Here is a 26,898-nt window from a genome sequence, read left to right as displayed (position 1 = left end):
TTGTCAAAGTGACTGGCAGTAGAATCCATAATAAGTACTTTATTGAATTATATTTAGTTTAAATATAAATGTAGACAGGCACTATGAATTCTCATGTCAAATTATGTTGCCCAAAAGTTAATTAGTTGTATAATGATTCAAAAATAATTATATTTAATTTGGTAAAATACTGGTTTGTATTTCTAACAATTCAATCAAAGACATTTTAATTAATGAAATTTAGTTTTGAGAGCAGCTTTAGGTTCATGTCAAAACTGAACAGAAAGTCCAGAGAGTTTCTGTGTACACTCTGTTCCCACACAGGCACATAAAGTTATTGACATTCTGCACCACAGTGTTATATTCATTGCAACTATTGAACCTACACTGACACATTATTGTTACCCTAAGTTACATTTGGGTTCACTCTTATACTGTATTATACAGTCTGGCAAAAGGCTAGTGACAATTACAGTGTCAACCATTAGAGCACCACACAGAATAGCATCTCTGTAAGTCATTCTCCTGTGCTTCCTGGCAAGCACTGATCTAGTTACTATACAAATACTTTTGCCTTTCTGATAATGATATACAGTTGGAATTTTGGCTTCTTATACTTAGTAAAATAAATGTTACTCTCCTCCGTGTCTTTTCATAATTTGACAATATTTCTCTCTCTCTCTCTCTCTCTCTCTCTCTCTCTCTCTTCTTAGTATTGAATAACATCAATTTGTCAAGATATTCAGCAATTTTTATTATTCATGCACCTAAGAATCATTCAACTAAGAATCATTTTGGTTGCTTTCAGTGTTTGTTCTTCATTAATAACTTCTATGGGTTGCTTTTTAAATAGAGTTGTCAACTCTTTTGCATAAACAAAATAAAGTGTAATTACCAGATTGTGTGGTAAGAGTATGTTTAGGTTATGATCAAATGCCAAAATGAAGCAGGATAGAAAAATCGGAAAATTAATGCAAGAGAAAGAAACTTCCTGTCACTCTAGACTTTAATTGGGATTCAGAAAATTCAGCACAACTGATGAAGTTGGAATTACATATGTGTGTTTAATTTATATATACATTTATATATATATATCACACACACACACACACACACACCCTATGTGTAGCATCTCCAAAACAGAACAACAGTCTCTACTTACTTTTGACCAGAACATTTGGAGTTTTGAGTTTAATTGTATTTTCACTCCTCTTTTTCATTACTCTATCATAACAGATCTGAAAAATCATCTTAGGGTTTTATTTACAAAAAGAAGTTTCTTATAAAAATAAGTAAGCCATAATTTTTTTTAAACTTTAAAGTTGGTTAATTTTTAAACCTTGTTTAATTTCTAAACCTTGCTGTAAGTTGCATGCATTGAACCATGCACCTTATGAGACTTATGTGTGCTGGATACTGACCTAATGAGGCTCCTGAATAATGGAACTTAAAAAAAAAAAAAAAAAAAAACCAAAAACCAAACCAAAACAAAACAAAGCAGAAAAGGCAAGCCATACCAGTCAGAAGAACAGGTGAGTGACCATCCTTCCAGCTGAACTACTCTCCTCCCTAGACTTCATTCCTGAAAACACATTCCATCAGCACTCTCCACTTTACTGCCTGCCCCATGGCCAGGCCCCTGCCCCCAATTCCAGCAGACTCCAGAGGCTGAGATGCAGGCCACATCAGTCAAAAGAACAGAGCTCACCCTACTGCGTCAAAAGCCAAGCAAGTTACCAGAAGTCAAGCCCCTAACTTGGTCCAAGACTCCCTAGTGGATCAGAGGTCAAGCAAGAAGCCATAAATCTAGGTCACAGAGATAGGTAGGTCAAGGAATGAGGGGAACAAGGAACAAAACACTCACCCAAAAAAGACAAATCCAGAAATCAGCACCTAGGCCTATACTCAGCCCAATCCTAGATACCTAAACACCAGAGGAAGAACACAACCAATAGCAGTCTGGGCAATAATGGCCATCACCAGAGTTACGGTTATCCTATGACACCAAGACTAAATATTTTAATGCATCTGAAGCACAAGAAAATGATCTTAAAACCAATTTTATGAAGATGCTAGTCCTTAGAGAAAAAATGAAAACAGTCCCATAAAGAAAAGAAAAAAAAAAGACATAAAAAATTGGAAGAAGTCAATAAATCCCTTAAAGAATGCCAGAAAGGAGCAGCAGCAGCAGCAGCAGCAGCGGCTGGTCCAGAGGAAGGGCCATGCAAGCAGCTGCGGATTTACCGCGCCTTTCACCACACAGAAGCCACGTCAGAACTCTGCCTCCCACCAGTCAGTTACGAGGCCTCCATATTGGTTCTCGGTCAGAGAAATCAGACTGAGGTACGCAAATATAACCTGAGACCAACATCGCGGGGGTCTAAGCCCGACCGGCGTTGGCCTGCACCCAGGCCCTGGGCTGATCTGGGGGCCACCGGGGTGCAAACCCGGCCAGGAGGTCCCTCCCCCCTCCCCTGCTGGCTCGCGCGCCACTGCCATTTTGCCTAAGGGAAGCCAGAGAGACCTAGCAGGCAAAACCAAACCGGCTAACAGGCATAGCCCGAGGCGGACATAGCAGGGGTCTCAGACGGTCAGGCCCTGGACTGCCCCCAGGCCCTGGGCTGCTTGGTGGGCCATCTGTGTGCTGACCCGGCCAGGAGGTTGTTAGCCCAGCAGACTCTCCCAGCACTCTCAGGGAGCGCACGCAAGCCACCATCCTAGCCACCTGACAGACCCAATTAACACTCACAGCTGAGGGGAACTTTGCTCCGACATTGGCCTGCCAGGCTTTTGCCTAGACTCAGGGCCTGAGCAGCTAGGCTAGCCTTGTGTGCACCAACCCAGTTGGGAGTTCTGCTGCCCAGCAGAGAGATCAACATGCAGAAAAGGTCCCTGCAGCATACAGCCTCAGCACTCCCTGAAGGAGCAAATGGGCACCTTCTGGCTCACAGACACAATCTGGGGCAAAGAACACTAGGGCTGCAAGGGCACCCAAGAGAAGGAAAGCACATCAGCAATCTGCAACAGGGGAAACCCTGCCCTCCAGTGTTGCAGAAATAGCCCTAGAGCCTCTCAGGAGGCTGAAACACCAGCCGGAGACAGGACCAATTAGCTCCAGAGAACAAGATGGCAAAGGGCAAACGCAGGAACGCTACTAACAGAAATCTAGGCAATATGGCAGGATCTGAACCAAACTCTCCAACATCAGCAAGTCCTGGTTATGCCAACACAGCAGAGAAACAAGATTTGGATTTAAAATCACTGTTCATGATGCTGCTAGAAGAACACAAAAAGGACATTAACGAATCTCTTAAAGAAATACAGGGGAACATGAATAAGCTAGAAACCCGTATAATGGAAACACAAAAAACACTTAAAGAAATGCAGGAGAATAAGGCCCAAGAGATAGAAGCCAATAAAGAAGAAAGGCAAAAAAAAAACTTAAAGAAATGCAGGAGAACTTGAGTCAACAGGCAGAAGTCATGAAAGAGGAAACACAAAAATCTCTTAAAGAATTACAGGAAAGCACAGACAAACAAATGATGGAACTGAGCAAAACCATCCTGGACCTAAAAACAGAAGTAGAAACAACTAAGAAATCACAAAGGGAGACAGCTTTGGAGATAGAAAACCTTGAGAAGAAATCAGGGGCCATAGATGCAAATATAAACAACAGAATACAAGAGATGGAAGAAAGAATCTCAGATGCCGAAGATACCATAGAAACCATTGACTCAACTGTCAAAGAAAATGCAAAATGCAAAAAGCTTATATCCCAGAACATCCAGGAAATCCAGGATACAATGAGAAGACCAAACCTAAGGATTATAGGTATAGATGAGAGTGAAGATTTACAACAGAAAGGGCCAGCAAATATCTTCAACAAAATTATGGAAGAAAACTTCCCTAACTTAAAGAGAGAGATGCCTATGAATATACAAGAAGCCTACAGAACTCCAAACAGACTGGACCTGAGCAGAAATACCTCCCGTCTCATAATAATCAAAACCCCAAATGCACTAAACAAAGAAAGAATATTAAAGGCAGTAAGAGAGAAAGGCCAAGTAACATATAAAGGAAGACCTATCAGAATCACACCAGACTTCTCACCAGAGACCATGAAAGCTAGAAGATCCTGGGCAGATCTCATGCAGACTCTAAGAGAACACAAATGTCAGCCAAGACTACTATACCCAGCAAAACTCTCATTCACCATAGATGGAGAAACCAAGATATTCCATGACAAAACCAAATTTACACAATATCTTTCCACAAACCCAGCTCTGCAAAGAATAATAGGAGGAAAACTCCAATACAAGGAGGGAAACTACACCCTGGAAAAAGCAAGATAGTTACCTTCCTTCATCAAACCCAAAAGAAGATAACCACTCAAATATAAAAAGAACATCAAAAATGACAGGAAGTAATAATCACTATTCCCTAATATCTCTTAACATCAATGGTCTCAATTCCCCAATAAAAAGACATAGACTAACAGACTGGATAAGGAAACAGGACCCTACAATTTGCTGTATACAGGAGACACACCTCAGTGTCAAAGATAAAAACTACCTTAGAGTAAAAGGCTGGAAGACAATCTTACAAGCCAATGGTCACAGGAAACGAGCAGGAGTAGCCATTCTAATATCAGATAAAATTGACTTTCAACCTAAAGTCATCAAAAGAGACACAGAAGGACATTTCTTGCTGGTCAAAGGAAAAATCCACCAAGAAGAACTTTCAATTATGAACATCTATGCGCCAAATGCAAGGGCACCCTCATTCGTAAAAGAAACTTTACTAAAGCTCAAAGCACACATTGCACCTAACACAATAATTGTGGGGGACTTCAACACTCCACTTTCCTCAATGGACCGATCGGGAAAACAGAAACTAAACAGGGACACAGTAAAACTAATTGAAGCTTTGGACCAATTGGATTTGACTGATATTTATAGAACATTTCACCCTAAAGCAAAAGAATATACCTTTTTCTCAGTACCTCATGGTACCTTCTCCAAAATCGACCATATAATTGGACACAAGGCAGACCTCAACAAATATAAGATGATTGAACTAATCCCATGCCTCCTATCAGATCACTACGGTGTAAGAGTGATTTTCAATAGCAACAAAAACAACAGAAAGCCCACATACACATGGAGGCTGAATAATACTCTACTCAATGACACCTTGACCAAAGAAGAAATAAAGAAAGAAATCAGAGACTTTTTAGAATTTAATGAAAATCAAGGCACAACATACCCAAATCTTTGGGACACAATGAAAGCACTGCTAAGAGGTAAACTCATAGCCCTGAGTGACTCCAAAAAGAAAATGGAGAGAGCATACACTAGCAGCTTAACGACACACCTGAAAGTCCTGGAACAAAAAGAAGCCAATTCACCTAGGAGGAGTAGAAGACAGGAAATCATCAAACTCAGGGCTGAAATCAATCAATTGGAAACAAAGCGAACCGTACAAAGAATTAACGAATCCAGGAGCTGGTTCTTTGAGAAAATCAACAAGATAGATAAACCCTTAGCCAGACTGACCAAAGGGCACAGAGAAAGTATCCAAATTAACAAACTTAGAAATGAAAAGGGAGATATAACAACGGAAACTGAGGAAATCCAAAAAATCATCAGATCCTATTACAAGAGACTGTACTCAACACAACTGGAGAATCTGGAGGAAATGGACAATTTCCTTGACAGATACCAAATACCAAAATTAAATCAGGGCCAAATAGATCATCTAAACAGTCCCATAACGCCTAAAGAAATAGAAGGAGTCATAGAAAGTCTTCCAACCAAAAAAAGCACAGGACCAGATGGTTTCAGTGCAGAATTCTATCAGACCTTCAAAGAAGACTTAACACCAATACTCTTCAAACTATTCCACAAAATAGAAACAGAAGGAACACTACCCAATTCCTTCTACGAAGCCACAATTACGCTGATACCAAAACCACACAAAGATCCAACAAAGAAAGAGAACTTCAGACCAATTTCCCTTATGAACATCGATGCAAAAATACTCAATAAAATTCTTGCCAACCGAATCCAAGGACACATCAAAACGATCATCCACCATGATCAAGTAGGCTTTATCCCGGGAATGCAGGGTTGGTTTAATATATGGAAATCCATCAATGCAATCCACTACATAAACAAACTCAAAGAAAAAAAACCACATGGTCATTTCATTGGATGCTGAAAAAGCATTTGACAAAATTCAGCATCCTTTCATGCTTAAAGTCTTGGAAAGAACAGGAATTCAAGGCCCATACCTAAACATAGTAAAAGCAATATACAGCAAACCGGTAGCCAACATCAAACTAAATGGAGAGAAACTTGAAGCAATCCCACAAAAATCAGGGACTAGTCAGGGCTGCCCCTCTCTCTCCTTATCTTTTCAATATTGTACTTGAGGTACTAGCTCGGGCAATTCGACAACATAAGGAGGTCAAAGGGATACAAATTGGAAAGGAAGAAGTCAAACTATCATTATTTGCAGATGACATGATAGTCTACCTAAGTGACCCAAAAAACTCCACTAGAGAACTCCTACAGCTGATAAACAACTTCAGCAAAGTGGCAGGTTATAAAATCAACACAAGCAAATCAGTGGCCTTCCTATACTCAAAGGATAAGCAGGCTAAGAAAGAAATTAGGGAAATGACCCCGTTCACAATAGCCACAAACAGTATAAAGTATCTTGGGGTGACTCTTACCAAACATGTGAAAGATCTTTATGACAAGAACTTCAAGACTCTGAAGAAGGAAATGGAAGAAGACCTCAAAAAATGGGAAAACCTCCCATGCTCATGGATCAGCAGAATCAATATAGTTAAAATGGCCATTTTGCCAAAAGCAATATACAGATTCAATGCAATACCCATCAAAATCCCAACTCAATTCTTCACATTGTTAGAAAGAGCAATTAACAAATTCATCTGGAATCACAAAAAACCCAGGATTGCTAAAACTATTCTCAGCAACAAAAGAAATTCTGGGGGAATCAGTATCCCTGACCTCAAGCAATACTACAGAGCAATAGTGTTAAAAACTGCATGGTATTGGTACAGTGACAGGCAGGAGGATCAATGGAACAGGATTGAAGATCCAGAAATAAACCCACACACCTATGGCCACTTGATCCTCGACAAAGGGGCTGAAAACATCCAATGGAAAAAAGATAGCCTTTTCAACAAATGGTGCTGGTTCAACTGGAGGTCAGCATGCAGAAGAATGCGAATTGATCCATCCTTGTCTCCTTGTACTAAGCTCAACTCCAAATGGATCAAGGACCTCCACATAAAGCCAGACACTCTGAAGCTAATAGAAAAGAAACTGGGGAAGACCCTTGAGGACATCAGTACAGGGGGAAAGTTCCTGAACAGAACACCAATAGCTTATCCTCTAAGAGCAAGAATTGACAAATGGGACCTCATAAAATTACAAAGTTTCTGTATGGCAAAGGACACCATCAAAAGGACAAATCGGCAACCAACAAATTGGGAAAAGATCTTCACCAATCCTACATCAGATAGAGGGCTAATATCCAATATATATAAAGAACTCAAGAAGTTAGACTCCAGTAAACCAAACAACCCTATTAAAAAATGGGGTACAGAGTTAAACAAAGAATTCTCACCTGAAGAACTTCGGATGGCGGAGAAGAATCTTAAAAAATGCTCAACTTCATTAGTCATTAGGGAAATGCAAATCAAAACAACCCTGAGATTTCATCTTACACCAGTCAGAATGGCTAAGATTAAAAATTCAGGAGACAGCAGGTGTTGGAGAGGGTGTGGAGAAAAAGGAACACTCCTCCACTGCTGGTTGCAAATTGGTACAACCACTCTGGAAATTAGTCTGGCGGTTCCTCAGAAAACTGGGCACCTCACTTCCAGAAGATCCTGCTATACCACTCCTGGGCATATACCCAGAGGATTCCCCACCATGTAATAAGGATACTTTATTGAACATGCTTTACTATGTTCATAGCAGCCCTATTTATAATTGCCAGATGCTGGAAAGAACCCAGGTATCCCTCAACAGAAGAGTGGATGCAAAAAAATGTGGTATATCTACACAATGGAGTACTATTCAGCCATTAGAAACAATGAATTCATGAAATTCTTAGGCAAATGGATGAAGCTAGAAAACATCATACTAAGTGAGGTAACCCAGACTCAAAAGGTGACTCATGGTATGCACTCACTAATAAGTGGATATTAACCTAGAAAACTGGAATACCCCAAACATAATCCATACATCAAATGAGGTATAAGAAGAAAGGAGGAGTGTCCCCTTGTTCTGGAAAGACTCATTGAAGCAGTATAGGGCAAAACCAGAACGGGGAAGTGGGAAGGGGTGGGTGGGAGGACAGGGGGAGAGAAGGGGGCTTATGGGACTTTTGGGGAGTGGGGGGCTAGAAAAGGGGAAATCATTTGAAATGTAAATAAAAAATATATCGAATAAAAAAACCCAAACAAACAAAAAACCCCCAAAAAACAAAAACCAACAAAACAAAACAAAAAAACCAAGAATAACCCCCCCCCCCAAAAAAAAACAGGAGAAGGAAACTGTTCAAGACCTGAAAATGGAAATAAGAGCAATAAACAACATGAAGGAATTCTGGAAATGGAAAATCTAAGTAAATGAACAGGAATTACAGAAGCAAACATCACCAACAGAATGCAAGAGATGAAAGAACGAATCTCAGGGGTTGAAGATATGATGGAATATATAGATTCATGGGTCAAAAAAGGTTACAACTCTTAACAGAAAACATCCAGAAAATCTGGGGCACTATGAAAGACCAAACTTTAGAATAATTGCAATAGAACAAGGAGAAAAATCCAGGACAATGACTCAGAAAATATACTTAACAAAATCGTAGAAGAAAAATATCCTAACTTAACGAAAGGCATGCCTATACAGGTACAAGAAGTGTATGGAACACCAAAGCCATTGCATCAGAAAAGAAAGTCCTGGAACCACATTATAATCAAAGCACTAAACACATATTTAAAGGTGTAAGGACAAAAGGTCAACTAACATATAAAGGTAGATGTGTCAGAAAGACACCTGAGTTCCCAGTGGAAATATTTAAAAACCAGAAGGACCTGGGAAGATACCTTGCAGACTCTCAGAGACCAGAGATGCAAGCCCAGACTACTATATATACAAAACTTTCAATCATCATTGATGGAGAAAATAAAATATTTCATGACAAAATCAAATTTACACAACATCTGTCCACCAATACACCCAACAGAAAGTACTAGAAGAAATACTCTGGCCTGGAGCTGACCTTGTGCCATAGCTCTCCATATCCAAATACCCTCCCAGAAGGTAAGTGGTCTCCCAGGAGTGCTGACACACTTGAGAGCACAGGTAAGATCACCACTTCTGTTCAAATTCCTGGCCCAAAAGAGACCTGCCTGGAGTCCTCAGGAAACAGGAACTGGGGAACAGCCTGGGAAAGGATCCTTCCAGTTTCCATCTGCACCCAGAACTGACCCAGTGCCAGAATTCTCCATACCCAAATTCCTCCCAGAGAGAACTTGCCTCCCAGGAGTGCTGACACACAGGTTTACAGGATAGACAGGCCACAGTCAGAGACAGCAAGACCAGCTAACACCAGAGATAACCAGATGATGAAAGGCAAGGGAACAACATAAGCAAAAGAAACCAAGGCTACTTGGCATCATCAGAACCCAGTTCTCCTACCACAGCAAGTTTTGGATACCCCAACACACCAGAAAAGCAAGACTGATGTAAAACAACATCTCATGATGATGATAGAGGACTTTAAGCAGAGCATAAATAACTCCTTTAAAGAAATACAGAAGAGAGGTGGAGAGATGGCTCAGATATTAAGAGCACTGACTGTTCTTCTGAAGGTCCTGAGTTCAAATCACAGCAACCACATAGTGGCTCACAACCATCATGGTACATCTGAAGACAGCTGCAGTATACTTAGATACAATAATAGGTAAATCTTAGCAAAAAAAAGAAAGACATACAGGAGAACACAGGTAAATAATAAAAACCCTTAAAGAAGAAACACAAAAATCCCTTAAAGATTTAGAGGAAAACACAAACAGGTGAAGGAACTGAAAAAAACTATCCAGGATCTAGAAATAGAAATAGAAACAATAAAGAAATCCCAAAGGGTGGGCTAGAGAGATGGCTCAGTGGTTAAGGGCACTGACTGCTCTTCTAAAAGTCCTGAGTTCAAATCCCAGCAACCACATGGTGGCTCACAACCATCTGTAATGGGATCCGATGGCCTTTTCTGATGTGTCTGAAGACAGCTACAGTATACTTAGATATAACAATAAATATAATCTTTTTAAAAAAAGAAAAGAAATCACAAAGGGTAATAACGCTGGATATAGAAAACCTAGGAAAGAGACCAGAAGTCATAGATGCAAGCATCACCAACAGAATATAAGAGATAGAAGAGAGAATCTCAGATGCAGAAGATACCATTTGGATATAAGATTAACTCAAACCAATCAGTAGTCTCCCTCTACTCAAAGAATAAACAGGCTGAGAAAGAAATTAGGGAAATGACCCCCTTCACAATAGCCATAAACAATATAAAATATCTTGGTGTTACTCTAACCAAACAAATGAAAGTTCTGTATGACAAGAACTTCAAGTCTCTGAAGAACAAAAAAGAAGACCTCAGAAGGTGAAAAGATCTCCCATGTTCCTGGATTGCCAGGATTAATGTAGTAAAATTATCTATCTTGCAGAAAGCAATCTACAGATCCAATGCAATCCCCAACAAAATTCCAACTCAAGTTTTCATAAAGTCATTTTTTCATGGAGTCATAAAGAGCAATTCTCAAATTCATTTGGAATAACAACAAACCTAAGATAGCAAAAACTATTCTCAACAATAAAAAAATTCTGGGTAATCACCATCCCTGACCTCAAGCTGTATTAAAGAGCAATAGTGATTAAAAACTGGATGATACTGATACAGTGACAGGCAGGTCGATCAATGCAATGGAATTGAAGATCCAGAAACAAACCAAAACACCTATGGTCACTTGATCTTTGACAAAGGAATTAAAATCATCCAGTGGAAAAAAGACAGTATTTTCAACAAATGGTGTTCATTCAACTGGCAGTCAATATGTAGAGGAATGCAAATTGATCCATTCTTATCTCCCTATACAAAGCTCAAGCCCAAGTGGATCAAGGACCTCCACATAAAACCAGATATATTGAATCTAATAGAAGGAAAAGCGGGGATAAGTCTTGAATATGTGGGCTCAGGGGAAATTTTCCTGAACAGAACACCAATGGCATATGCTCTAAGATCAAGAATTGACAAATGAGACCTCATAAAATTGCAAAGCTTCTATAAGGCAAAGGACACTGTCAATAGGACAAATGGCAATCAACACATTGGGAAAAGATCTTTACCAATCTCACATCTGATAGACGGCTAATATTCAATATATACAAAGAGCTCAAGAAGTTGGACTCCAGAGAACCAAATAACTCTATTAAAAAATGGGGAACAGAGCTAAACAGAGGATTCTCAACTGAGGAAACTCAAATACCTGAGAAGCATCTAAAGAAATGTTCACCATCCTGTCGTCAGGGAAATATAAATCAAAATAACATTGAGATTCCACCTTACACCAGTCAAAATGGCTAAGATAAAAGCTCAGGTGGCAGCAGATGCTGGTAAAGATGTGGAGAAAGAAGAACACTCCTCTATTGCTGGTGGGATTGTAAGCTGGTACAACTAGTCTGGAAATCGGTCTGACAGTTCCTCAGAAAATTGGACACAGTACTACCTCAGGACCCCGTTATACCACTCCTGGACATATACCCAGAAGATGCTCTGTAATAAGGATACATCCTCCACTATGTTCATAGCAGCCATATTTATAATACCCCCATGTCCCTCAACAGAAGAATGGATACAGAAAATGTGGTACATTTACACAATGGAGTACTAGTCAGCTACTAAAACAATGACTTCATGAAATTTGCAGGCAAATGGATGGATCTAGAAAATATCATCCTGAGTTAGGTAACTCAGTCACAAAACAACACACATGGTATGTACTCACTGATAAGTGGATATTAGGCAAAAAGCATAGAGTACCCATGATACATCTCACAGACCACATGACGCTCAAGAGGAAGGAAGACCAAAGATTGGATGCCTCAGTCCTACTTAGAAGGGGGAGCATAATAATTAAGGGAAGTAGAGGGTGGGAGGGACTTGGGAGGAAGAGAAGAGGGGGAGGGGAAAAGTCAGGTCTGGGAGGAGATGGAGGAGATGTACAGAGGATCAGGAAATTTAAGAGGTGTGTAGCAATGGGGGATGGGGAACTGGGAGTAGCAATCAGAAAGTCCCAGGTGACAGGAAAGCAAGAGCCTCCCAGAACCGCATGGGGGACATTAACTGAAATACCCCACAAAGGAGAGGGAGAACCTGTGGAGTCCATATCCAGAGATTAGGAATGGCTCTCTTGTTGAGGGATGAGGCCACCTACCCATCTCCAAAATTTTAACCCAGAATTGCTCCTGTCTAAAGGAAATATGGGATGAAGAGTGGAGCAGAGACTGAAGGAAAGGCCATCCAGAGACTGCCCCATTTGGGGATCCATCCCACATGTAGACACCAAACCCAGACACTATTGCTGAGGCCAAGAAGAGCTTGCTGACAGGAGCCTGGTACAGCTGTTTCCTGAATGGCTCTGCCAGATTCTGACCAATACAGATGCAGAGGCTCACAGCCAATCATCGGAATGAGCACAAGGATCGCAATGGAGGAGTTAGGGGAAGGACTGAAGGAGCTGAAGGGGCCTTATCTGGCATCAGTGGGAGGGGAGGCCCTTGGTCCTGTGAAGGCTTGATGCCCCAGTGTAGTGTAATGCTAGGGTGGTGAGATAGGAGTTGGTGGGTACATGGAAGAGCACCCTCATAGAAGCAGGGTAAGGGGGGATGGGATAGGGTGTTTGCAAAGGGAAAACTGGGAAAGTGGATAACATTTGAAATGTAAATAAATAAAATATCCAATAAAAATACTTTACACATTAAAAAAAGAAAAACTCCAACCTAAGGAGCTTAAGTATACCCAAGAAAACACAGGAAATAAATAATCTCACACCACCAAAACTTAAAAAAAAAAAAAGGGAAACACACACACACACACACACTAGCACCACCACCACCATCAACAACAACTACTACTACAAAATAACATTAGTAAATAACAATTATTAGTCATTTGTATCTCAGTATCAATGGACTCAATTCCCCAATAAAAATACATGAGCTACCAGAGTGGATATCTATCCTTCTGGTGCATGTAAGAAACACACCTCAACATCAATGATAGAGATTCCCTTAGAGTAAAAGGCTGGAAAAAGATTTTTCAAGCAAATGGACCCAAGAAGCAAGTTAGTATAGCTATTTTAATATCTAACAAAACAGACTTCAAACCAAAATTAATCAAAAGAGATGGGTAAGGACATTTCACATTCATGAAAGGAAAACTCCACCAAGTTGACATTTCTATTCTTAACATCTATGTTTCAAATTCAAGGGCACCCACATCTGTAAAAGAAACATTACTAAAACTTAAATCACACATCAAGTTTCACATATTAATATTGAGAGACTTCAATATCCCACTGTCACCAGTGGACAGGACATCCAGACAAAAACTAAACAGAGAAGTAATGGAGCTAACAGACATCATGAAGCAAATGGACCTAACAGAACATTTCACCCAATCACATAAAAATATACGTTCTTCTCAGCACCTCATGGGACATTCATCAGATTGATCACATACTTGGTCACAAAGCATGTCTCAACAGATATAAGGAAGTTGTGCATAACCCCCTGAATCCTATCAAACATCTGTGGAATAAAGCTGGACTTCAACAACAACAACAGAAAAAGAAAGGTTAAACACTCATCAAAAGTGAACAACCATCTTCTGAATGACCACTGGGTCAAGGAAGAAATAAAAAAATTAGAGACTTCCTAGAATTCAATTGAAAGTGAATACACAACATACACAAACTTATGGGACACAAGAAAAGTGGTGTTAAGATTCAAGTTCATAGCTTCTACATCTTGTCAAGGGCATTGTAAATTTCAGGGCAATAACAATGCAATAATTCAGAATCCAGGGAATCGTTAGATCCAGTTTCATAAAAGGTCCAATGCCATCACTTCAACCTTCATTTCTTTCAACTCCTTGACCTTTAGTATCCTGTTTAAACTGTACCTCAGATTCTTTGTAGTAACCATTCATTACTTTTCCTTGTAGATCTGCTTAAGAGTGATCACTAATAGCCACACGAAACCGTCAATATTAGGATATCTTGAACTCTCATCTGTTAGTGAAATTAGTCCAAAACTCTTGCATTTAGACTCAGGAGGATATCTTAGGACAAGGGCAAAAAGCAATCACATTCTTTGCTAAAATATTACAAGAATGACCTCTAACCCAATTGCTAATATTGTTCTCCTCTGATACCTTTTGAGTTGGTCCTCCATAGTCTATGTTGCTCTTAGTACTACTGTATTTAAAGCTCCTTCTAGAATGGTCTGTTAAACTCTACTTAGATCATTCAACTGTTTTCCTAGTCCAAAGTCCCAACATCATCTACATGTTTAAAAAATTAGCATAGTCAGGCCTGTCAGCAATACTCTACTCCCTGGAACAAACTTTTGTCTTAGTTACTTTCCTATTATATGAACCATAAACCAAGGCAAAATACGAGAGGGAGAGGGAGGGAGGGAGAGGGAGAGGCATAGGGTGAGGGAGAGAGGGATGGAGAGAGAGAGAGAGAAAAAGAGAGAGAGAGAAAGAGAGAGAGTTACTACTTGAATTTCTAAGGGTTAGTCCATGATCATCATGAAAGGGGGCATGTCAGCAGGCAGGCACACTGTGAGTTCACATGTTGAGACAACAACCATGATGCAGAGAGGGAGAGGGAGACTGAGAGACAGAGACAGAGGCAGAGAGACAGACATAACACTATAATGGAATAAGCATCTCAAAACCCACCCTTAGAGACATAGCTCCTCCAAAAAGGACACACCTCCTAATCTTTCCCAAATAGTTCCACCAACTGGAAACCAAGCATTGAAATATTTGAGCCTATTTGAATCATTTGCCTTTAAACCACCACATTTCTGTTATATCCTAAATCAAAATATCTTTTTGATTCCAATAGTAGAAACTATTATACACAATAAATGTGTGTGTGTAATAAACATGTATGTATTTATGCCACGGGGATTTAGAGGTAGCCCTCACCTGTTCTAAAATGCAAATATAATGTAACTATAAAAAATGAGGTTTACTTCAGTAGAAGTAAGTAGAAGGTAGCCTATGTACAGGTCTGCAAAATTAGACCGATGACTATATTAACAGTCTGAAATTTCTAGGAACCACAAGAAAATGACTACTCTCTCAAAAATCTCAAGCTTCCCAACAAATGGTAAAATATTGGGGCATGTCCTAATTCCAGAATAGTGGGCTTTGTCTCCTAAAAGGAAAAAAGTTCTCCTATGCATAGGACCTCCATGAACTATGCTCATAGCCTTTTTAGGCAAGGCTGGATTCTGCCAATTTAGATTCCCAATTTTGGTATCATTGTTACGACACTCCATGAGGCCACATGAGGACCAGGCAATGGACACAATCAATGGTTGGCAAGCTTTTCAAACATGTTACTCTTGTTGACCTAGACTTGAGAATTCTTGATTTAGAAAAACCTTTAGCCCTGTGTGTGACAGAATACAAAGCATGGCACTGTAAATTTTGTAGCTATTTCCTTTATATTAAAGCTCATAAAGTTCAGGATATTGAGAAATATTGTTATGCCCAGTTCACAAGATCCCCAAGAAACCACAAGGGACCCCAATTCCGATGTAAGTACATGAGAGTCTTTATTCAAGCTCGAGCTTGGGCTACAAACCTTCCTGAAGGAACATGAAGGAGAGTGACCCCCAGCTCTGGGTGAAGGGGGTTTATAAAGGGAAAAACTGGAAGCAGGGGTTTCTAAGCCTTGGCATTACACAAGAGGGTAAAGGAATGTTGGCCTCTTTCCCAGAGCCAAAGGGTGGAGGCCATATCACTTCAAGGACAGCAGACAGTAGCTATTTCCAAGGACAGTAGCTTAAAATAGAGTTTATTCTGCTATCTCTGTCCCTTCAATGTACAAGGTTCAAGAAGCTCATGAAATTTAGGATCATGGAGCTAAGAAAGTTAAAAGATTCACAACCATCTGTGCAGGGATGTAAAGGATTTGAGGGGAATCTAGTACCAACAAGCATGCACATAAGTTGTATGAGGAGCTTCAAGAAGTCAGCTTTCATGAATGGGCTTTTTGGTGACAGAGTTGCCTTTGAGTCACCATGTTCCTGTTAGTAACCTGGATGGTTTCCTTGTCTGTCATGAGTGCTCTGTCTGGGAAAGAGATCTTTTTTTATGTCTCTCCAAGAAAAGTCATACAATAGGGATTCTCATTCAAAAGCTATGGGACATTCCCAGATCCATAGCTTATTTTTTTCCAAACAACTAGACTCTGTAGCATGTGGATGTCCTAGATCAGCAGAAGCAGCTACAGCAAGTCTAATAATTGAAGACATATTAGCCTACTACCAAATTCACTCCAGGATACCCATAAGATGTACATTTCTGGTTCTGTGACAAATTTTTTCGTTACTGTGACTCACTAGTATAATTTGAAATCAGGTACGACGATACACCTGCAGCATCGCACATTTTGCTTAAGATTGATTTGGCTAACTGGAGTGTTTGTGTTTCATATAAGTTTTAAGATTGACTTTCTATTTCAATAAAGAATGGCATGAGAATTTTTATGAAAATTGCATTTAGTCTATAGATTTTTTTGGTAAAATAGTCATTTTCACAGTATTTTAGAAAAATTAAGTCGTATGTTTTCACTTAACTTTTAAACTTTATTTAAAATTTTAAGTTTGTGTAACCTTTCAACCTTGTCAATTTCATGCTCTGAGCAATGTAGTTTTTAAAAAGCCACCGAATCACATATATAGCCACTTTGAAGCCTTCCACAGGTGTCCATGTCGAAGTGGCTTAAGTTTATGGCAACCACTCTCTTTTACCTCTTCATAATAATAGTCAATGCTCTGGCTTTACCTATGTGGAGTTTCCTAGGAAAGGAATTTTTCAAAGGACCAATGTCAGTGTTGGGTTTGAATCTCTGGGAGGAGCTCCTTTGATGCCACTGAAGAACCCCTGTGGCTGTGATACTTTAGTTACTATTGCTAGTGAGAGAAAATGGTTGTTTTCTCCTATATTTTTACCCTCATACAGTAGTAGTTGGACTTTCTATTGAAGTGATAAAACGTCACAAACAAAAGCAGGTTAGGAAGAAAAGGGTTTGCTTCATTCCACACGCTTGCAGTGCAGTCTATCTCTGAAGACAGTCCATGCAGGAACTCAGGGCAATAACCTGGAAGCAGGATGAGACGTAGAAGCCACAGAGAAGTGCTGCTTAATAGCACCCAAGACATACACACAATGGCCTGGGCCCTCCAATAACAATCTTTAACTAAGAAAATGCACTACAAGTTTGCCTACAGTCTAGAGGGTGACTCTCTCAACCTCAGATTCTCTCTTTCCAATGGACGTCAAACTGACATAAAAACCATCCAGAATACCGCATGTGGTGTTCCTGTGTTTAGAAGTTGGTTGATGTGAGACCTGCCATTTCCACACCTTGCATCAGTTTAATTATACATGATGGTATATGTCTTATTTTATGCTTACACTATGGACATTTTCATTAGTGAGTTGCATTTTCAGGTTTTCCCACATTTTAATTGAGTTGTTGGTTCTCTTATTGTTCAGTATTAAGAGTTCTTTGTATATTTTATATTGATAGTCTGTTGTAGTATAGCTTTTGGGGGGGGGAGAGGAGAGTCTGGCATGAACATAAGGTGAATAGATAACTGGCCACATTGTCATGACAATGAAATAAGTAGAACAATAGACTGATAGCTTACTTAGGCTAGGGGTAATGGTATAAGATTAGTACTCCCTAGTAGAAATAAAAATGGGGGGCTGGAGAGATGGCTCAGTGACTATGAGCAATGGCTGCTTTTCCAAAGGTGCTGAGTTCAAATCCCAGCAACCACATGGTGGTTCACAACCATCCATAAGGAGATTTGATGCCCTCTTCTGGTATCTCTGAAGACAGATACAGTATACTCAGATATAATAATAAATAAATCTTTTTTAAAAAAGAAAGAAAGAAAATGGGGTTAGTCATGGGGATCTGACCTGGGATTCCACCCCAACTCTCACCAGCCTACCAGCTACACAAGATTTCAGTAGATGGAGGAGTATAGAGAGAGACTCCAGGAATCAGTGTCTGAAGGTGTCAGTCGTGATGGGATGTCACCTGGGATGGCGTGGGACATTTCAGTACTGCACTTGCTTCCAGCTGTCAGTGCATCTATAATGAGCCCAACAAACTCATCGCTTCACCACTTTGCATGTAACCATTGCTTTGGTCTCTTTGGTGCTCTGCCTGGGGTAGACAAATGCTTGTTCATGTCTCCACAGGGAAAGTTTATACAACAGAGTCCTTTGCTATAGTTCCTCTTCTATGCCTATAAAATACCATAAACATCATCAATGAACTATTTCTGTATTTCAAAATTTTAATAAGTAATAATATTTTTATTTTCATGAACTTCAAAATATTTGAAAAGATCTCACAGATTTCTCCTTTGATTGTGTATCACATGTATCATTTAGAAATATATATGTTAACCTCCCAGGGTTGTGGACTTTCTAGATACTTTTCAGTTGTTGATTCTATTGTAGTCTGAAAGTAGACGGTATATGACTTCTTGTCTTGTGTATGTGTGTGCGTATGTGTGTGTGTGTGTGTGTGTGTGTGAAGAGACCAGAGGTTGATGTTGATATTTAGTGTATTCACCATTTTGTCTTTTTGAAACTGGGTCTTTCACTGAACCTAGCACTCCCTGACTGGCTACAGCAGCTGGCTAGTATTCTCAAGGCTTTCACCTGTTCCTGGCCATTTAGCTCTAGGGTAGCCAGCCCTGGCTTTTTATATAAGTGCATGGGCTCTGAATTCAGAGTCTCATGAGAACAAGAATTGTCACAGTCCTGATTGCTTATCCTTTAAATTGATGAGATATGCTTTATATCCTGCAGTACAGTCAACCTATAATAGTAAATATTCTAAACAAACTGGAGAAGAATGTGTATTTTTATTATGGGATTAAGTACTTTATAAATGAGAATTAAAGAGCTGTGTTCATGGTACAGTGGAGGTGGTCAACTATATTCTGATGTTCAACTTGTTGAATTTGTTCATTTCTGTTAGATGGGTACTAAAGACTAGAACTACAATAGCAGATTTAAGCTGTTTCTGCTCAAACATTCTATTATTTTTTTTTGCTTCAGTTATTTGGATGATCAATTATTAGGCACATACACATGTACATAATGCATGTTGTATGTCTTCTTGAGTATCCAGCCTTTTATTTTATGTAATGGTACATTCCCTTGCTCTGAAGACTGCCTTATATTAAATGAATATAGAAACTCCACTATTTGGTGTTGGTATGGTATATATTTCTCCATCCACTTATTCCTCATCTGTACGTGTATTTAAGACAAATCAGTGGGCTCCTCTTCTGGAAGTATTTGGCTGGGATTAAGCAATGTTAGGTAAGATCTGTTAATGAAGGATATTATTTCCGGGTTAAATTCCTATTACAAGCATTCCTTGATATTCTTTTCCTTTTAAGTGATTGAAGTTGTTAGTGGCAACACAGAAACTTGATTGACAATCATCAGATCCTTTCCACGTATTGGCTCCAGCAGGCAGCTGTGTAGAAGCAAAACAGGAAACACCCCTGTTCAAACTAGGTAATGTACCATGGAGCTGTAGAAGGTCATTGCTACAGCTCCTGCATGTCCCTCAGGGCTGAGAAAAACCACTTCAGTCCAGTCCTTTTATCTCTGTGGAGGAATCAATAAGGAGTTGTCAATGTTACAATTCCAGCAGTCATCACAGGGGTCCCAGCTGCTTTAACCATCACACAGCTGTTTAGGAAGAATCAGATCTAGTTGCTGTTGCCCAGAAAAGCCATCAAACCAGCCACAGGCTCCTGAGGAGATTTTTTTTTCCAGTTGTGGGAACCACTGATGCCATTGTGGTCACTCTTCCAACTGTGGATTTTCTCAAAAAGGCTTTGATTCTGTTGCAGCTGTTCTAAATACTCTGAATCACTCAAGAAGATTTTGGCCTTGTCAGCTTCAGATGCTACTTAGATGACCCAACTGACAGCTGCTCTCGATATGCAGCCAAACATCCTGCCTGGCTTATCCTCAGCAGTTCTCAAAATGGTCAGGGAGAAACACTGTCCCTACACACCATAGATGGTGTACATGGATGGCTTACTATATAAGTAGTATTCATCTTGCCCTAGGTGGAGAAGGCTGGGAGACATTCCTCCTATACTCTGCCCATTTCTTGCCTACTGCAGCCTAAGCCCCACCATAAAGCTCTCTCTCTCTCTCTCTCTCTCTCTCTCTCTCTCTCTCTCTCTCTCTCTCTCTCTCTCTCTGTGTGTGTGTGTGTGTGTGTGTGTCTGTGTGTGTGTGTCTCTGTGTGTGTCTCTGTGTGTGTGTCTGTGTGTGTCTGTGTGTGTCTGTGTATGTGTGTATATCTGTCTCTCTGTGTGTCTGTGTGTGTGTGTTTATCCCAGGTAGCTGGGCTGGTGACACAAATGGCAGACAAGGCTCCCTGGGCTGGAAACTTCAGACATACCTGACAACACCACTAGAAAATGGGTGATGAGTTTCAGAGAGAGGGTGGGAGCTCAGTCTGTGGGGACTTGAGACCATGGAGAACAGTCTAAGCAATGAGGAGGAAGAAGGTAGGGAGCAGAGGCTATGAAACACAATGTCTGAAAAGAGCCAGTCTGTGGGAGGTGAAGCACTGCAAAGAGTTGAGAGTTTGGAAGAACTGCAATCCCCGAGAGCCAGAAGTGTTTCAGAAGGCCAAACACTGAACTCTGACTGCCGGGCATCTGAAACGGTAAACGTGGAGGGTTTCAACACCCTGAGCTCAGAGCTATAGCAATGAGAACTGGGGGTTCTGATGACCCAAGGTTGGAGCTGTAACACTAAGAACTCAGAGTTCCCACTCTGAGCAGGAGCCAAAAATGGCAGCTCCAAACTCCAAGCCCAGACTGTAACACTGATTGGATCTCAACACTCTTAAGCCAGGATTGTGGACACCAAGACACTGTTTTCAATTTCCATTTCAATAGAGCAAAAGAACGATGGGCTGATGGCGATATTCATAGTGAGAGAAGTTTACTTCTTGACCAACCCTAACAAGCTTAGGCCTCCAGTGAAGGAGTTCAGACCACTGGCATTTGAAACGATGTAGTTCAACGTATTGGTGGATGTCGTTGGCTGTATCAACTATGATGACATAGTTAATATCTGCCATGTTTGTATATAGTTTCTTCCTGGTGCCTTTGCACCTCTTGTGATGTGAATGAAACATTTTTTTCTTTTTTTCAATTTCTTTTTATTATTATTACATATTTGCTTTATTTATATTTCAAATGGTATCCCCCTTCCTTGTTACCCCTCCAAAAATTCCCTATCCCATCCCCTCTCCTCCTGCTACCCACCCCTTGTCCATTGCCTGACTTGCATTCCCCTATTCTGGGGAATCAAGCCTTCACAGAAACAATAGCCACTCCTTTCATTGATGTCTGAAATGGCCATCTTCTGCTACATATGTAGCTAGAGCCATGGGTCCCTCCATGTGTACTCTTTGGTTGGTGGTTTAGTCCCTTGGAGCTCTGGAGGTACTGGTTGGTACATATTATTGTTCCTCCTGCAGGGCTGCAAACCTCTTCAGCTCTTTGGGTCCTCTCTCGAGCTGCTCCATTTGGGGACTCTATGCTCATTCTATTGGTTGGATGTGAGCCATGGGCATTTTGATCCACTTTCTAATAAGGATCAAAGTATCTACACTTTGGTCTTCCTTCTTCTTGAGCTTCATGTGGTCTGTAAGTTGTATCTTGTGTATTCCGAGCTTTTGGGCTAATATCCATTTATCAGTGAGTACATACTATGTGTGAGTTCTTTTGTGATTGGGTTACTTCACTCAGGATGATATTTTCTAGCTCCATCCATTTGCCTAAGAATTTCATGAATTCGTTGCTTTTAATAGCTGAGTAACTCCATTGTGTAAATGTACCACATTTTCTGTATCCATTCCTCCGTTGAGAGACATCTGTGTTCTTTCCAGCTTCTGGCTATTATAAATAAGGCTTCTATTAACATAGTGGAGCGTGTGTCCTTATTACATGTGGCCACATCTTCTGAGTATATGCCCAGGAGTGGTATAGCTGGGTCCTCAGGTAGTGCTATATCTAATTTTCTGAGGAACTGCCAAACAGATTTTCAGAGTGGTTTTATCAGCTTGCAATCCCACCAGCAATGGAGGAGTGTTCTTCTTTCTCCACATCCTCTCCAACACTTGCTGTCCCCTGAGTTTTTGATCTTGGCTGTTCTGACTTGTGTGAGGTGGAATCTCAGTGTTGTTTTGATTTGCATTTCCCTGATGATTAAGGATGCTGAACATTTTTTTAGGTGTTTCTCAGCCTGAATGAAACATTTTTATCTATATTTTTCTTCTCAGCATATGAAGTACTAGAAAATTTTTAATGATTACTCTTGAATTTGAATATATGTTTACAATGCACTTTAAATTAACTGGCTATACCCATTCACAGTAGGATGGTACCATTTAATAACAAGATATTTTTAATCCCTCTGTCCTGTCTGTGTATTGTGTTCCTTTTATATAATCAGTGAACATGCAGTGATAGCCTACTATTTTTGACTAATAGTTAACTCATAGATCAATTAAGAATAAAGTTACTTCTATAAATCTCTTCCTTTCTTTACAAAGATCAGAGTTTTAAACTGATATTTTACTTGGCTTCAGAGAATTACCATTAATATTTCTTGAGAGGCAGATTTAATAACAACTTTTTATAATTCTGTATAAATTTATAATTTTGTATGTCTGAACCTTTATATTCCTCCTTCATTTTTGAAGGATGGTTTTACATCCTGTAGAATTTGATGTCATCAGGCTTTCTCACTCGATGCTTTAAATATCCTTTCCACTCCTCCTTTTGCTTCAATGATTTCTAAGGGAGAAAAATGGGCTTAATTATCTTCCTTTTAAAATTTTATGTGTGGGGGAGTTTCACCTGCATGTATGTCTGTGTATCATTTGTATGCCTGGTACTCATAAGCCCAGAAGAGGGTGTCAGATCCCTTGAGACTAGAGTTAGAGATAGTTATTTGCCTCCCAATGGATGCTGGGAATAAAACCTAAGTTCTCTGGGAGAGTAGCCAGTGCTCTTAGCTATGGAGCTGTCTCTCCAGCCCAGTAGATCTCATTTTTGCTTTTACTCCCGTATAGATCAGGGGGTGCAAGAATGAGAAGACTCTCCTTGTGCATCGTGCATAGCAGTTGCCTATGTCCAAGGCAGAGCTAGCCAGAGTCATTTGTTTTCTTTTGACTTCTTTCATGATTTCATCATTATTGCTCTTTCCTCTGAATTTTGCCCAGAACAGGTCCAGGTATAGTTTTGAGGAAGCATTCATTCTGCAGGATACTCTCTGAGCTTTCTACATCTGTGATTTGGAGTCTACCATTACGTTCGTGGGAATTCCCAATAACCATTGTTTTCCACATTTCTTCTGTTCCCATTGCACATATATAACAGCTTTTTTTTTCTTGTTGACTTGAAATTCTGTGTTTTCTGCTCTCTTTTTTAGTTTTAGAAGCTTGTATTGGGAACCACGCTAGAAGACTATGTCCAATATTAAGATGATTAACTTCTAGAATACTTATGTGTATGATAGCATAGCTAATTACTGAGTGGTTGCTGCCAGCTCCTCCCAAAATCATATTCAAGGCCACTGGAGCCTTAGTCAAAGTGGTTACCACATGGCTCCTGCTTCTGCGTACTGTCATAGAGGCAGCTCATCTTTTCAATTTTGTCAGTTTTTAGAAGGATATGGAACTGCTTCGTACTGTAGCAAATGTTTGGGTTGGCAGATGTACTTGAAGTACTGGTCAGAGATAATGATTTCCCCTTTTCTTGGGAGTAATTTTCATGTCAGAAAACATTCTGACAAGTCTCCTATCTCTAGTACTGACTGATTATCCTCTCTCTCCATTGTCTGCGTAGCCCAGCTAATTGTAAACTCAGAATGGAACCTGAAAACCCCCCAAAAATCGAGGTGTGGAAGGACATTAGTGGAATAATTTGGTCATTTTTCCCAGCAGAGGACAAAATGAGCAGACAACATTGGAAAATAACATAAAGAAACCACTAACCCTTGGGTGTGGGTTTGCTGAGAACGCCACTCCTTTCAGCTCAGCATGAGTACACAGCACTGTTGTGCTTTACTCTATACTTAGCCTTGAAGAAAGCATCAGAATACAATGGTTAAGGAAAGCTTTTGGAAGTCAAAAATAGCCACGCTGAAAGTTCAGAACACCACTGGGGTTGAGTACCCTCCACCATTTTTAAGCTGAGATGCCTGGAGAGTGATTCTGAAATTCTACCCTTGTTATCCCGTCACCAGGCATGAAGTCCTGCTCGTTCTTGATGAATTGCGTTGCTTTCGTACTAAATATGTTTTCATTTGGTGTAACCCATCCAGGCCTCAAAATTTTGGTGGCCTTGTTGCCTTTGTCTCTTGTGTGCCAGGATCATAGCTGTGAACTACTGTTTCCTACTGGCTTTATTTTCTTTATATTATTACTATTTCATTTTGTTAAACTGAGAGGTTAACCCAAGGTTGGTTAGAAAGCTCCCTGATTGGGTAGTTGCAGTTGAGAATTTTGTAAAAAACGATAAGGCTAATGTGGATCTAAAAGAGAACGAGATAGAACATTCATTGAGTTCTCTGTACATCCAAGAGGGAGCCTTCTCCTCATTTGTTGAGCTCAAACTGTGTGCTCCCTAAGTACATTGCCAGCATTAATTCATTTATCTTTATAATGACTCTATGAGGTACTGTAATAAGACAGACATTAAAATTAAAGAGAAAACAATGAACTTAAAAAAAATAATAACCATGCCTTAGTAAGGAGAAATTGCCTTCCCTTGAGGGTCCCCACAGTGAGGCAAACAGAGCCCTGATCTTTGATGCCCCAAAGTCCTCTGTTCTTTTCACCGAGAGTTTAAAACTCTAGGAAGAAGTATTGCTATTCCTTCCCCCTTTCGTTGCCTGGAACTATTTCTTCCTGTAAAAACAAGTGGTAACCGAGACATAGAAAGTGGGGCCCAGACTGATTTTCAAGGAACAAGTAGATCACTTCTCTGCTCACAGAATCAAAGACTGTGTCCAGACAACTCCCACAGATGTGCATGTCTTCTGCTCATTTGTTGAGCTAAGGCTGTGTGCTGCCCTGAGTAGCTGCACATTTGTGAAATGGTGTTTTTCCGGACTATGCCTCTCACAAACACACTTAATTTCACAAGTTGCTATTGACTCCATTTTTTTTTTTACTTTTGAAAATCACATTTATTTATTATTTTTCTTTCTTTATCAATCTATTTATTTGTGTGAGTGATTTGTGTGTCTGTGTCTGTGTGTGTGTGCATGTGACTGTGCATGTTTGTGTGTTTACATTCAGATACATGTGTGAAGACCAGTTGGTTCTCTTTGCACCATGTGGATCCTGGGGATTGTGCGCTATTAGTGTATAGGCAATTCCACTGACCTGCCACTGCCACCAGATGCCAGGTGTGTGGCAAGGATAAAAGGACTTGCTCCCCACCCCAGCTCTCTCCCTGTTCTCTGTGTTCTGCTCTCTGTTCTTTGTGCGTGCCTTTTTCCCTCTCTGCTTCCTCTCTCTGCCCTCATGTCTCTTTCTCTGCTCCCTGTCTGTCTGTCTGTCTGCCTGCCTGCCTGCCTGTCTGCCTGTCTACATGTCCACTTGTCTGCTCTATCCATTTCCCAGGTCCTCACTCCCTCCCCTCCATAATAAACCTCAGATCCACTGCATGACATAATTTCTTGAGGGTGCACCTTGGCTTGGGGCCACCAAAGACACCCCTATACCGAATCACATTTCACAACATGCTGAAGTTATCAGGTTTGCTTAACTTTATCCACTGTCTGATCCCTTTGACTCCATTCTGAAGATATACAATGAATCTGTACCTTAGAAGACCTGTGAATGGCGCCATATTCCAGCAACATCCACATGGTATAAATTGATAAATTTCTTATTCCTGGGAATAGAAAGAGTGACACTCTATAAAGTTATCAGTGTGAACTGGTACTGTAGGTAATGTACATAGGTACATTACGAAAACTGGGCTTGAAAACTTATTGGACCCATCAGACCAAGAAAAAGCTGTGGTTCTCTCATCTAGACACCATAAATAGGTGGACACCTAACAGTGCAATAAATATGGCCCTCAATGATATATCATCTATGTAAAGCAACTGACAAAGACCTCCCAGCTATTTCTTGGGTCTTCAGTTGAGCTTGGTTGCTGCCCTTAACATGGCCTGTTCTACTACTGTCTACTTGTTCTGTCCATCTGCATAGACCTCCATCCATCCATCCATCCATCCACGTATTTGTCTGGACCTGGTAGTACTTCTTTTCCTTGGCAGCTGAACTCAGCCCTGTAGCTTCATTCAGATTACGACAGTCTAAGGGATAACAGTTACAGTACATCTCAAGCCAGTTTAGTATCTCACCCCCACCTAGACATTTTTCTTTGCATTTCTGTCAGTCACCAAAAT

This window comes from Apodemus sylvaticus, chromosome 4 (assembly GCF_947179515.1).
Source record: "Apodemus sylvaticus chromosome 4, mApoSyl1.1, whole genome shotgun sequence".
In the NCBI taxonomy this organism is placed as follows: Eukaryota; Metazoa; Chordata; class Mammalia; order Rodentia; family Muridae; genus Apodemus; species Apodemus sylvaticus.
The sequence above is the reverse complement of the archived record's forward strand: the minus strand, read 5'-3'. Positions refer to the sequence as shown.